Source organism: Pleurodeles waltl, chromosome 7 (genome assembly GCF_031143425.1).
Source record: "Pleurodeles waltl isolate 20211129_DDA chromosome 7, aPleWal1.hap1.20221129, whole genome shotgun sequence".
Lineage (NCBI taxonomy): Eukaryota > Metazoa > Chordata > Amphibia > Caudata > Salamandridae > Pleurodeles > Pleurodeles waltl.
In genome coordinates this window covers 515,769,571-515,783,378 of record NC_090446.1, presented here as the reverse complement: position 1 = coordinate 515,783,378, position 13,808 = coordinate 515,769,571, and the positions used below count along the sequence as shown (strand labels likewise).

At 46.1% G+C, this 13,808-nt stretch overlaps 1 long non-coding RNA gene across 1 annotated transcript in view; it reads left to right on the top strand.

Annotated features, from left to right (window-relative positions):
* LOC138304286 (uncharacterized) overlaps window positions 1-13,253 on the top strand; it is a 96,821-nt gene extending 83,568 nt beyond the window's left edge. The window contains exon 3 of the long non-coding RNA XR_011205537.1: window positions 10,100-13,253. This is a non-coding gene — a long non-coding RNA (uncharacterized lncRNA). The remainder of the gene's footprint in view (window positions 1-10,099) is intronic.
* Window positions 13,254-13,808: the final 555 nt, after the last annotated feature.

The window sequence follows — 13,808 nt, the reverse complement described above, 5'->3', positions numbered from 1 at the left end:
TCAAACAGGGTGGTTTACATCCCCACAGGGAAGTAACCATATAGTGGATGATAAAGAGAGTAACCAGTCTATTGCAGAGCTACTCTCTACTTATCACCACTTAGACAATAAAGTCTCAACTGGCCAAGGTTAGCCTTATTGTCCTTCGTTTGGGGGGGGGTTGTGTGAGAAAGTAGCCTCTTTCTAGCCTTGTTACCCCCACTTTTGGCCTGTTTGTGAGTGTATGTCAGAGTGTTTTCACTGTTTCACTGGGATCCTGCTAGCCAGGGCCCAGTGCTCATAGTGAAAACCCTATGTTTTCAGTATGATTGTTATGTGTCACTGGGACCCTGCTAGTCAGGACCCCAGTGCTCATAAGTTTGTGGCCTATATGTATGTGTTCCCTGTGTGGTGCCTAACTGTCTCACTGAGGCTCTGCTAACCAGAACCTCAGTGGTTATGCTCTCTCATTTCTTTCAAATTGTCACTAACAGGCTAGTGACCAATTTTACCAATTTACATTGGCTTACTGGAACACCCTTAGAATTCCCTAGTATATGGTACTGAGGTACCCAGGGTATTGGGGTTCCAGGAGATCCCTATGGGCTGCAGCATTTCTTTTGCCACCCATAGGGAGCTCTGACAATTCTTACACAGGCCTGCCACTGCAGCCTGAGTGAAATAACATCCACGTTATTTCACAGCCATTTTACACTGCACTTAAGTAACTTATAAGTCACCTATATGTCTAACCTTTACCTGGTAAAGGTTAGGTGCAAAGTTACTTAGTGTGAGGGCACCCTGGCACTAGCCAAGGTGCCCCCACATTGTTCAGAGCCAATTCCCTGAACTTTGTGAGTGCGGGGACACCATTACACGCGTGCACTACATATAGGTCAATACCTATATGTAGCTTCACAATGGTAACTCCGAATATGGCCATGTAACATGTCTAAGATCATGGAATTGCCCCCTCTATGCCATCCTGGCATTGTTGGCACAATTCGATGATCCCAGTGGTCTGTAGCACAGACCCTGGTACTGCCAAACTCCCTTTCCTGGGGTTTCACTGCAGCTGCTGCCAACCCCTCAGACAGGTTTCTGCCCCCCTGGGGTCAAGCCAGGCTTGTCCCAGGATGGCAGAACAAAGGACTTCCTCTGAGAGAGGGTGTTACACCCTCTTCCTTTGGAAAATGGTGTGAAGGCAGGGGAGGGGTAGCCTCCCCCAGCCTCTGGAAATGCTTTCTTGGGCACAGATGTGCCCAATTCTGCATAAGCCAGTCTACACCAGTTCAGGGACCCCTTAGCCCCTGCTCTGGCGCAAAACTGGACAAAGGAAAGGGGAGTGACCACTCCCCTGACCTGCATCTCCCCTGGGAGGTGTCCAGAGCTCCTCCAGTGTGCTCCAGACCTCTGCCATCTTGGAAACAGAGGTGCTGCTGGCACACTGGACTGCTCTGAGTGGCCAGTGCCACCAGGTGACGTCAGAGACTCCTTCTGATAGGCTCCTTCAGGTGTTAGTAGCCTATCCTTTCTCCTAAGTAGCCAAACCCTCTTTTCTGGCTATTTAGGGTCTCTGTCTCTGGGGAAACTTTAGATAACGAATGCAAGAGCTCAGCCGAGTTCCTCTGCATCTCTCTCTTCACCTTCTGATAAGGAATCGACTGCTGACCGCGCTGGAAGCCTGCAAAACTGCAACAAAGTAGCTAAGACGACTACTGCAACTCTGTAACGCTGATCCTGCCGCCTTCTCGACTGTTTTCCTGTTTGTGCATGCTGTGGGGGTAGTCTGCCTCCTCTCTGCACCAGAAGCTCCGAAGAAATCTCCCGTGGGTCGACGGAATCTTCCCCCTGCAACCGCAGGCACCAAAAAGCTGCATTACCGGTCCCTTGGGTCTCCTCTCAGCACGACGAGCGAGGTCCCTCGAATCCAGCAACTCTGTCCAAGTGGCCCCCACAGTCCAGTGACTCTTCAGTCCAAGTTTGGTGGAGGTAAGTCCTTGCCTCACCTCGCTAGACTGCATTGCTGGGAACCACGACTTTTGCAGCTACTCCGGCCTCTGTGCACTTCCGGCGGAAATCCTTTGTGCACAGTCCAGCCTGGGTCCACGGCACTCTAACCTGCATTGCACGACCTCCTATGTTGTTCTCCGGCGACGTGGGACTTCTTTGTGCGACTTCGGGTGAGCACCGTTTCACGCATCCTCGTAGTGCCTGTTTCTGGCACTTCTCCGGGTGCTACCTGCTGCTGAGAGGGTTCCTTGACTTGCTCGACGTCCCCTCTCTCTCCTAGTCCAATTTGCAACCTCCTGGTCCCTCCAGGGCCACAGCAGCGTCCAAAAACGCTAACCGCATGATTTGCCGCTAGCAAGGCTTGTTGGCGTTCTTTCGGCGGGAAAACACTTCTGCACGACTCTCCACGGCGAGAGGGATCCGTCCACCAAAGGGGAAGTCTCTAGCCCTTTTCGTTCCTGCAGAAACCTCAGCTTCTTCTGTTCAGTAGAAGCTTCTTTGCACCCACAGCTGGCATTTCCTGGGCATATGCCCATCTCCGACTTGCTTGTGACTTTTGGACTTGGTCCCCTTGTTCCACAGGTTCCCTAGATTGGAAATCCACAGTTGTTGCATTGTTGGTTTGTGTCTTTCCTGCATTATTCCTCTAACACGACTTCTTTGTCCTTAGGGGAACTTTAGTGCACTTTGCACTCACTTTTCAGGGTCTTGGGGATGGTTATTTTTCCAACTCTCACTATTTTCTAATAGTCCCAGCGACCCTCTACAAGGTCACATAGGTTTGGGGTCCATTCGTGGTTCGCATTCCACTTTTGGAGTATATGGTTTGTGTTGCCCCTATCCCTATGTTTCCCCATTGCATCCTATCGTAACTATACATTGTTTGCACTGTTTTCTAAGACTATACTGCATATTTTTGCTATTGTGTATATATATCTTGTGTATATTTCCTATCCTCTCACTGAGGGTACACTCTAAGATACTTTGGCATATTGTCATAAAAATAAAGTACCTTTATTTTTAGTATAACTGTGTATTGTGTTTTCTTATGATATTGTGCATATGACACTAAGTGGTACTGTAGTAGCTTCACACGTCTCCTAGTTCAGCCTAAGCTGCTCTGCTAAGCTACCATTATCTATCAGCCTAAGCTGCTAGACACCCTATACACTAATAAGGGATAACTGGGCCTGGTGCAAGGTGCAAGTACCCCTTGGTACTCACTACAAGCCAGTCCAGCCTCCTACAGCCCTCACATAGGCCAATGACTAATGCTGAAAATGAGTCTGAAGGACACGTACATCTTTGCTGACTCCTCTGTGACCTGGGCAAGCTGACTCCACTGCCTGAAGCCAAACCTGTTCGGCCAGTTTCTTTCCCAGTGGCCGAATGAGATTAGTATCAAGGCACAACACATCATAAAACCTTTCATCACACACAAACCATGCCTAATCTTACACACACCTGTCCCTGTTTCTTTCTTTATGACTTGCTTTACAAGGAGGAGGTGCCTGTTTATATTGGGGGTCCGTCGATATCTGATGAAAGTGCTGAGCCTTGCCGGGTAATTGATTGAGGGCTGGACAAACTGAAATATGGGCTTGTCATCATAACCCTGCCTTTTCTTTGTAGTGAAAATATGTGAATGGTCAACTGTAAAATAAGGGATGTTTGCCTAAAGCATAATATTTTGTATAAAAGAGAAGGTTAGCTTTGCAATGACGGCAGTCTCCTGAGAATATACACCGTGTTGTACTTCTAGGATACCTGTTACTGGCTGCAGCCAATAAACAAGATCTTTGACTTCACCAAGAAGACTCTGTGTTTCTGTAGTCTGAAACAGGAAGGACTCGAAGTCTTAGGGTGTGTTCCCTGGCACCACTGGGTTCTGAAAAACCCAATACTTCAGTTGGCGCCCAACGTGGGGCGATTTTAGCGGTACCAGTCCAAGCCAGAGGTTCGTGAGGAGCTTCGTGTGAAAATTCTGGTGGGAGGCCGCCACTTCATCGACCCCTGTATGTCGACGTGGTCCGAAAGTCTTTGCTGCGAGGTTCCCCGCTTCCCGACGGCTACGAAGGACTGCTGCCCTGACTATCGCCCTGTTTTGGACCCTTGATGATTTGGTAGAGCGAAACGATAAACGAGTCTTCTGGTGACGTCATCGATACCTCAGTTAAGTATAAGTGGAGCGTCTCCCAGTCCTTAGTTTGGTTCTTAGTTTGGTATCTCCTTGGGATCTTTGATTTGGAACTTGCAAGTACCAAAGCCGAGGGATTCGTGTATTCACGAGACTATCGTATTCGATAATCCTTTGAAGTTTGACACTAGACTGGAGAGCGAAGATGCCTGGTCTTAGCAGACATGGAAATTTGTTTTGTCTTGGTTATAATAGGGATTCCCGATTGGAGGACTCGTGTCCGGTTCCTCCGATTGGAACTCCAACCTATGAACTATATGTGAAACATGGCATAGGCCCCCTCACATATAATGAAGTATGGATCCGATACACCAGGAAAGATGGAGTTTTGAAATGGCCCCAATATGGTAGTTTTGACACAGAGATTCTGGATAATCTGGAGGTTAAACTTTTTAAGAAGAAAGCCCGGCCGGCGATGTTTGACTCTTTCCGCCTATGGCGTAAGGAAGCCAAACAGAAGGAAATTAAATTAGCAAAGAGAAATAAGAGGGAAGAGGGTATCTCGATAATGCAAGCTGCCATGCAGTTTAAAGATGATGAAGAAAAACAGATGAATGAGCAGTTGCACAGGCAACGTAAAATGGTGACCGATAAATGTTATCCAGTTTTTCCGCTTCTTCAGCAAGATGCAGCAAAAGAACTTGAGAAAGATCCTTTAATGTCACACTTGTTGAGTTCGCCACCCCCTTATGCGCAGAATGCTACAGCACCTCCGCAACCTTTAGCTGTGCAACCTCCGGTTATTGTGCCTCAGGTTCTTCCACAGCCGCCAGCTCCTCTTCAGTTGGCTCCTACTACTATGGCGCAGCCCCTTCAAGGGCCGCCGACTTCGCTACTTGCTTCATCTCTACCTACTACGACTTTATGTACTACATCGACTGCCTCTTCTGGTGTTCTTCCTGATACTGCCTCTGCGTCTGCCTCTGCGTCTGCCTTGCCTCCCTCTGTTTTTCCTCCTGTTCTTTCATCAACTTCTCCTTCTGTCCGACAGAGAATGACAGATACTGTTGCCAGCCTTATATTTCCTCTCTTTGGGTCGTCTGGTGTGACCCCAGATTCGGAGCGTAAGCAGTCGCTTAGTCAACTGCCTAATTCTCGAGAGAGAGAAATGTTTGACCGTATGGCGCGTAAATGGGTTGTTTACCCTTTAAGATACGATGTAGAGTCTGTTATGGATGTCTTCCGTCAATGGGAAGCACCGAATCAAAGATACGTTTTTGAGAAAATGTGTGCTTTCCTTTGTGAGGAATTGGAAGATAATGATTTGGAAACAAATCCACCTGATTTGTGCCGTGTACGGTTTGAGTTTGAAAAGGGCACGATTGTGGGTTCCGATGTTGAGAAAGCAGTTGCGACGTTGTTGTCCTTTAGGAATAAGGATCCTTCTCAGTCATTGTTCGAACATGACTCCTCTGTTAAAAAAAAGGTGCGACAGTACCCAATGAGAGAAGTCCCTCCGGTATGGAAGGACGCCGTTGCGGCTGATGTTGCTAATCAAATTGATGCTGTCCCAGCTCATTTTCAGCGTGTCTGGGTACATGTTCCGTGGAAGCGAGCTGAAGTTTTAGCCCTTAAGCAGACTTTGCCTGATCCCCGTAAAAACCCTGCAGGGTATTATAAGGAATTATCACAGACTGCAGACTCATGCATTATGAATTTAGCCGACATAGACATGTTATTTGGAAATGTTGTTCCACAGCCTTTGTGGGGATTGATTCGCCATAAAGATCATGCACAAGAGTTAGGTGACTCATGGGCTAATATTAGTGCTGCAAATGATAGACAAGTTGGTGGTGCCAAGCCTGAGCCTTTGGTAGCAGAACTGCCTGCTAGGATCATTACTTACATGAAGACTTTAATGCCTGCGATGCGTGTGAATTGGGATAAATTGTCTGCGTGTAAGCAGAAGAAAGATGAAACAGTGTCTGATTTCTTCACCAGGTTTGAGGAAACGTTTATCGACCACATTGGTCAAGATATGAGTACAGAAGGTGGTCAACGGTTGTTCGTCGACAAGTTTGTGCACAATTTGCTTGCCGAGCTGTGTAAGAAATTGAAGGATTCAGAGAGTTCTTGGGCCGTTTCTTCTTCAGCACAAATATTGGCTACTGCACAGTACTACGAAAATAGGGATAAAGATGAGAAGGATAGAGCAGACAAGAAAACTAAAGAATTAAAGACGAAGGTTCTTTTACAACAGGCGTATCCGCCACGTGGTGGTCAGAGTAACTATCAGCAACCTCAACAGTTCCAGAGAAACTCGCAAAGGTTCGAGTTTTCTCAACCACGTGTTCCTGTAGGTCCCAATCAGTGTTCATATTGTAAAGAAGAGGGTCATTTCAAGTATAATTGTCCTATTTTGTTACAGCGTACGAATGGTGCTTATGACGCAAGAGATCGAGGTGTTCAACAAGCTCCTAGAGGTAGAGGACGTGGAAGTTTCCCCAAGAACACGCGTTCCTTTCCGTCTCAAAACTCAATGAATAGTTTTGACCAGCAACATAACGCGTCTGGTAGGACGGCTCAGTACTATGCTGACGACTACTATGCAGAAGAGGAGAATCTGGAAGGTAATAATTGCTAGGACAGCCATAGACGAAGAGAGGGAGTTTTTTTAGTTCCAGTGGATCAGAATGGACCTTATGTTAAGGTGATTACATCAGGTGTGTCGGAGCCTTTTCTGTTGGATACTGGTGCTACAAAGAGTTCTATTATGCACTCAAAACTCCCTGGCGCACCTTTGTCTGGCGAGATTAATGTTTCAGTAGGTTTTTCTGGCGCCCCAGTTAGGAACCCGATTTCTAGTCCTATGTCCCTTTCTGTTGGACCTTGTGAATTGGAAGCACCCCTTATTCTGACGACAGGTTGTGGTGAAAATTTGTTAGGATTGGATTTGTTGAAAAGATTGTATGTGACATTATATTGTTCTCCTTCGGGAGTACAACTTACACTGGGTAGGAAAATGGTCTCTCCAATGTATTTGTCGAAGGATAAACTTCCGACCGAATTGTCGTTTCTTCCTGATATCATTTGGGCTACTGGTCCTAATGATGTGGGTCTTTTGTAAATACCACCTTATGTTGTGACATTGAAAGCCAATGTTAAATTACCACGCATTCAACAATACAAGATCTCTAGTGAAGGTGAAAAGGCGTTGCTAGCGATCATTTATGATTTAATTGAAAAAGATGTAATTGAAGAGACAAGAGGCAACGTTTGTAATAGTCCTGTTTTGCCTGTTTTGAAACGTACTGACCCCTCTAAGCCACCTGTTTACAGGCTCGTGATTGATCTTAGAGAAGTAAATAAAATAGTTGTGCCACAGTTTCCAGTTGTTCCTAATATCACTGCCCTATTGACTATGATTCCAGCTTCCGCCACCTGGTTCTCGGTGATCAACTTAAAGAATGCTTTCTTCAGCATCCCGATTGCTGAGGAGAGCAGGGATATTTTTGGCTTCAGTTTAGGAGGCCGAAGTTTCCGATTCAAACGCGCTCCTCAAGGCTACTGTGAAAGTCCATCAATATATAGTCAGGCTTTAAAAACACAGCTTGATGCAATCGTTTTACCTGACGGCGCTACCCTTATTCAGTACGTCGATGATTTGCTAGTCGCTACAGATACTGAAGAGATTTGTAAAGAAGCCACCTTGTCGTTGTTGCGTCATTTGTCTGATTTACATCACAAGGTGTCCCTTTCAAAACTGCAATATTGTCGACAAGAAGTGACCTACTTAGGTCATCTCTTATCGAAGGAGGGAAGGAAACTGACCTCAGAAAGAATTCAGGCAATTGCAAAATTGAGTGTGCCAAGGACACAGAGAGAAGTACGTGCTTTCTTGGGCATTACATCATACTGCAGACAATGGATACCAAATTATTCTTTGCTGGCCAAACCTTTGGTAGCATTGACCTATAAAGATACACGAACCCCGTTCCGTGGTCTGAAGATTGTCAGAAAAGTTTTTCCGAATTGCGTAATGCATTGGGTTCGGCTCCTGTGTTGGGTACCCCCGACTACAGTAAGCCCTTTACACTGTATGTCCATGAGAAAGAGGGTTGTGCATTGTCAGTGCTGACACAGTCTATTGGAGACAAGCAGCGCCCATGCGCATATTTTTCGTCGACTTTGGATCCGGTAGCTAAAGCATTGCCGAGTTGCTTGAGAGCCACAGCGTCAGCAGCTGTTTCTATTCGACAGTCTGCTGGGTTAGTGATGAATAATATGTTGATTGTGATGGTTCCACATGCAGTGGACACGTTGTTAAACAGGACCAAGACACAGCATTTAACTAGTGCTCGATTGTCAGGTTATGAGTTGACACTGTTAGCGAGTCATGTGCACATAAAAAGGTGCAATACGTTGAATCCAGCCACGTTATTGCCGATTTCAGTAGAGACAGATGATGTTGAACAACATGATTGTTTTCTTAGGACAGAAGAAGAAACGAAAGGGAGAGTAGATCTTAAAGATACTCCTCTTGTAAAATGTGATGGTACCTTATGGGTGGATGGTTCATGCTTCAAGCTTCCGAATGGTGATACGACTGCAGCATATGCTGTCACAACTTTGCATACGATTGTTGAAGCTGCACATATACCACATAATTCAGCTCAAGCAGCAGAGCTGAATGCACTTACGAGAGCGTGTGTGTTATCGAAAGGAATGAAAGTAACCATATATACCGACAGCCAGTATGCGTTTGGTGTGGCCCATAGTTTTGTACGATTGTGGAAAGAACGTGGGTTCCTGACTTCGCATGGAGCTAAAATTCAGCATGGTCATTTGGTGAATGAGCTTCTTGAGTCACTGACCTTGCCATTAAAAGTTGCGATTGTGAAATGCAGTGCACACAAGAAGGTTACTGATGATGTCGGTCGTGGCAATGCATTTGCTGACGAGATTGCAAAAGAAACAGCAAAAGATGTGATGAATCGAATGTATGTTGCAGGCCCCGCAAGATGGGTTGGTAACATTGGAATGTGTGAAGATACGATAGAGGGTGTGAAGTCTCTTCATGCTGAAGCTTCAGAAAAAGAGTTGAATGTGTGGAAAGAAAGTACGGGTAAATTGGATGAAAATGGTTGTTGGGTTGACTTGTCAGAACATCAGCGATGGTTGTTACCCGATGCGTATGTGCTTGCAGTGGTGACAATGGCTCATGGAATGGCCCATATCAGTGTGAAAGGGATTTGTAAGTTGTTGGCTCCAGTATGGCAAAATGCTGGAATTCCTAAATGTGCAGAGAATGTGGTCAAGAATTGCATGGTGTGTCTGAAATACAATCCTGGTAGGGGAACCCCAACTCCAGCTGGTCATTTTGCGCCTCCAACGTATCCGTTCGAGGTTTTGCAGCTAGATTTCATCCACATGGAAAGGTGCAACAATCTGAAATACGTACTCGTTGTTGTTTGTGCTTTTTCAAGATGGGTAGAAGCATATCCCTTAAAAGACAACACTGCCTTATCCACAGCTAAAGCCCTTGCCAAAGAATTCTTCCCTAGGTTTGGAATGCCGAGAATGGTCTGGAGTGATAATGGGAGTGAATTTGTGGGTCGAGTGATGAAAAAAGTATCTGAGGGGCTAGGTATCCAGCAAAAATTCCACGCTGCAAATCACCCCCAATCAGCTGGACTATTAGAGTGCTATAATGGCACGCTAAAACTGAAGTTGGCAAAGATACAAGCGAGCTCTGGTCTTAAATGGCCTGACGCTCTGCCTTTAGCACTCCTATCAACAAGAATGACTGTGCATTCGCGAGTGGGACTTAGTCCCTATGAAATTGTGTTCGGCTGCCCGGCCAACATATGGGGAGTGCCAAGACCAACAAAATTCAGTGAGATCGAACACCCTGTACTGCTTGATTATTTGTATGAATTGACGGCTAAATTGCGTGTTCTACACCAACAGGTTCACAATACTCTGCCTCAGGTCTCTGAAGCTCCAGGACATCTTATCGATCCTGGATCATGGGTGCTGGTCAAGAACTTCCAGCGGACAAAGAATGACCAGCCCCGTTGGACCGGCCCCCACCTCGTCCTTCTCTCAACAAGATCAGCTGTTCGAGTGGAAGGGAAAAAGAACTGGATCCACGGCGTACACTGCAAGAGGGTCCCTTTTCCTCTACCGTACGACCGGTGGGTCCAGGAGGGGATCGCTGACTCTGAGACTGAGACTGTGCCTCGTTTTTTGCCATTTAGCGATGCACGTGTAAAAGGAACAATTTCTGAACGAGAAAGTGACAATAATTTGCAAGAAGCTGTGCCACCGTCAATTCGATTGAACACTACAGAGCCTGAACTCTTGTTCCAGAACCAGACAGTACCTGGAAAAAGCCGTTATAATTTGAGACCAAGAACTAAGGACAAATAATTTTTTTCCCGTTCCTTTGCTATTTTTTTTTAAAGTGCGGCTCTCTCATCTGAGAAACTTTCTTATTTTTGTTTTTTTCTTTTCGAACCGCCATCCGGGTTCAGCTGTAGGGTCGTGGTTGCCCAAGTCTTTGGAGTGCAGCTGAAGACGTTAGGTCGACAGTTCTGGTCGGTCTAAGGGAGTTGCCCTGGACTGACAGAAGCATTCCCTAGCATAGAACACCCTACCACCGCGAGCAGCAATTAGAGAGGATGGAGTTTTTCAAGAATGAGAGACCTGCCAGACAGATGGATTTTAAAGCCAGAATGTGTATAATAATGACAAAGAAACGATTTTTGATATTATGTATTTTCATGTTGCTTAGTGTAATGACGTTTTTAATAGGATATGTTTTATTCTCTTTTCAAGTGACATTTGCACCCATTACACAGCCCATACCTCCTTCTACTGTTTCCTCGCATTCTTTTCACCCCCTGCCTGAACACGAGTCTGCCAGAAGATTAGAATTTGTCAACAATTCATTCATTCAGCTTCTACACCAACACCAATTAGTAGTGAACACAACTAACTGTTGGGTGTGTGGTCTTATGCCTCATACTACTGATAAAGGTATCCCTTATCTGGTCCTGCCTTTCAGCCATAATGGTTCTGTGTGGGCATATAGAACGGTGTTCATATACGTGTATGAAGCCAACCCCCTACGTTCTGTGAAAGATAATCCTAAGAATAGTGCTCTAGCTAAGGGTATAGTAGATATGATTAGGGAAGATATTTCCTATGAGACTATCCCGAGAGATGAGACACTAGCATATATTGGATGGAACATAACAGGATATGGAGTTACTCTGAGTGGGAACCAGCGAGCAAAGAGATCCTCCCCGATTTGGATTGTACCCCATCAGGGTCACCTATGTCTGCAAGGTAATGGCAAGAATCCCAGAGCTCAGTTAGGGAAAAGTATCTGCACTGAAACATATGTTTTTGCGTCTCAGACTTCTCCTTCGTTCTTAGCAGCTAAGGGTACCTATTTCATCTGCCATAATAGAGCCTATACATGGTTGCCCCCTGACTTCTCAGGCACATGTTTTGTTTCGTTCCTGTTACCTCCCACCTACACGGCCGCGGCAGATTACCATAAGACAAGGATAGTTAGAGGTGTCATAAGTAAAGAAGACACTACAGGACAAGAATTTAGAGATTTCGTAAAGGGTTTTCTGCCGTTTTGGGGTCCTATGGTTAACAGCAGGAACATAAGGCAATTGACAAGGGTGGTTGAATCCGCGGTAGTTGAAACCGCCGGTGCCCTTAGTAATTTGACTGCTGAGCTCCAGACGGATCGCCTTATGACTCTTCAGAACAGGGTCGCATTAGACGTCATACTTGCAGACCGAGGTGGGGTATGTAAAGTGATCCAATCAAGTTGCTGTGTTTTCATCCCAGATAACGCTCCGACAGTCTACCAGGCCATTTCCAAACTGCATAAGATCTCCGAATCTATTCACGTGGATAAAGGAGATTGGTCATTGATGGGGTGGTTCTGGGAGCTGATATCCGCCTGGGGATGGAAGACTCTGGTAGTCATTGGGATGATCTTAGCCATTCTTTTCCTGTCCTGTCTGTGTGTACAGTGTGCTCCTGCAATATGTGGCCTCTGTGCTACATCGTGTGTAAGGAAACCTGTATCAAAAGACGAGCTAAGTAATAGGATGATGCTACAGCAATATCTCAACGACTTTATGAATATAGACCTGGACTCAGATTAGCGTGAGTATAGGTTATTGCCTATGTAAGGGCAAAAGGAGGGTCTGTGGTACTGAAAATTCTGGACCCATGTTATAAACATCGTCGTATCACAACGATTTTGGTATCAGCAGACCGAGAATGATTAGAATAGTATGCACAAGCATTGTATTCATATTCGGGTGACGAAATCACCCGAATATCAGTGTTTCCGTCCTGAACCCTCGTGTTCCATTTAAACGACAGCCATTTTGTGATCGCCCTCACATAGGCCAATGACTAATGCTGAAAATGAGTCTGAAGGACACGTACATCTTTGCTGACTCCTCTGTGACCTGGGCAAGCTGACTCCACTGCCTGAAGCCAAACCTGTTCGGCCAGTTTCTTTCCCAGTGACCGAATGAGATTAGTATCAAGGCACAACACATCATAAAACCTTTCATCACACACAAACCATGCCTAATCTTACACACACCTGTCCCTGTTTCTTTCTTTATGACTTGCTTTACAAGGAGGAGGTGCCTGTTTATATTGGGGGTCCGTCGATATCTGATGAAAGTACTGAGCCTTGCCGGGTAATTGATTGAGGGCTGGACAAACTGAAATATGGGCTTGTCATCATAACCCTGCCTTTTCTTTGTAGTGAAAATATGTGAATGGTCAACTGTAAAATAAGGGATGTTTGCCTAAAGCATAATATTTTGTATAAAAGAGAAGGTTAGCTTTGCAATGACGGCAGTCTCCTGAGAATATACACCGTGTTGTACTTCTAGGATACCTGTTACTGGCTGAAGCCAATAAACAAGATCTTTGACTTCACCAAGAAGACTCTGGTGGTCATTCTGACCTCGGCGGTAAAAGGCGCCTACCGCCGGTCAGAAATCCTCCATAATCCCGCCGCGGTCGCGGAAACCCGCCACGGTCATTCTGACCCGCAGAAGGCAAACCTCCGAAAATCCGACCGCCACAACAGACCGCCAGACCAGCGGTCGGCGGAAAAGTGGAGGTGACAAAACCTCCACCGTCACGCCAACAGAAATACGCCCATGCCATTACGACCCACGAATCCACGCGGCGGTCATTCAAACGCGGTATTCCATTGGCGGGACACACCGCCGCGGTCAGAATACACACAAACGAACAAAACTCAGCCACATTGGACGATTTGAATCCCACACACCTGATACACATACACACACCACTCCCACACACACAATACAATATAAAACACCCACCCACATCACCCACAAACCCCTACGCTAAAAAATTCTGAAAGAAGGCCAGAGCGAGACACCAGCATCCACAAACTAACAGCCACAGCCACTCAACACCATCACCCACACACTATTCACACACCACCACACTCAACTCACTTAAATACACATACTCCACCCCACACATCATACACACCACCCCATGGCACCCCAAAGACAACCCCGCTTCACAGACGAAGAACTCAGGGTCATGGTGGAGGAAATCGTTCGGGTAGAGCCCCAGCTGTTCGGCA